We start from the raw sequence: 1,059 nt of genomic DNA on the forward strand, positions 1-1,059 counted from the left end.
AACACACACACACCACACACACACACACACACACACACACACAAACACACACACACACACACACACACACACACACACACACACACACACACACACACACACACACACACACACACACACACACACACACACACACACACACACACACATGCTTCAAGCAGCAAGGCATGGCTGGATGGGCCCCTGGAGTTGAACTAATTTCTTAGTGGCACGGTGGTGTAGTGGTTAACACTGTCGCCTCACAGCAAGAAGGTCCAGGGTTCGATTCTCGCTTGGGGACCAGGTTTCCTTGATGCCAGGTACTCAGGTGGGGAATCTCCCGGGCCTTTGTGTGGAGTTTGCATGTTCTCCCCGTGCTCGCAAGGGTTTCCCCCCGATAAGATAAACCCAATGGAAAAACATGCACAACAGACAGCGTCCTTGACGAACACGGACAGGAGCACTTGGATTGGTCCCCGGGGCGCGGCTCATGTTGACGCCCTATCTGCTCCCGGCTGCCCATGGGGGGGAAGGACAACGGGATGGGAAAAGTGCAGAGACATTTCATCGGCGACTCAGTGCATGTGTGTGTGTGTGTTCCTGTGGGTCGCCCATCTCGCGTGTGTGTGTGTTAAAACTGCATGACAAATAAAGACTTCTAGTCTAACAATTATTATTATTATTATTTATTACATGCACACAGACACACACACACAGGCATTCACCTCCTAAGCTGTATCAAAGCTGAGTGGTCATCTGCAGTAAAATGTTTCTCATGTAGTGAAGCTTTTAGCAGAGCTCCTCTGGGGTTCTACTGTGTTCTATGGGAAATAGACCTCACATAACTGGACCTGTGTTCAAAGGTCAACCTCTGGAACAGCTTCTGACTGACTGAATTCTCCCAGCTGCATACTATTTATATGTAAATTGATGGTTTCAATTCTGCATGTATTGCACCAGGTCATTTCCAGGTGCAGGCCATGCAATGAAGCATCATTTGTGTGTTTTTGGTCAAACTGAGAGTATATCCTCTTGACTGCACAGCTAGCAAGCGGAAACAGCTGTGACTGAACTGTTTTC

Source organism: Notolepis coatsorum (genome assembly GCF_963971535.1).
Source record: "Notolepis coatsorum genome assembly, chromosome: 9".
NCBI lineage: Eukaryota > Metazoa > Chordata > Actinopteri > Aulopiformes > Paralepididae > Notolepis > Notolepis coatsorum.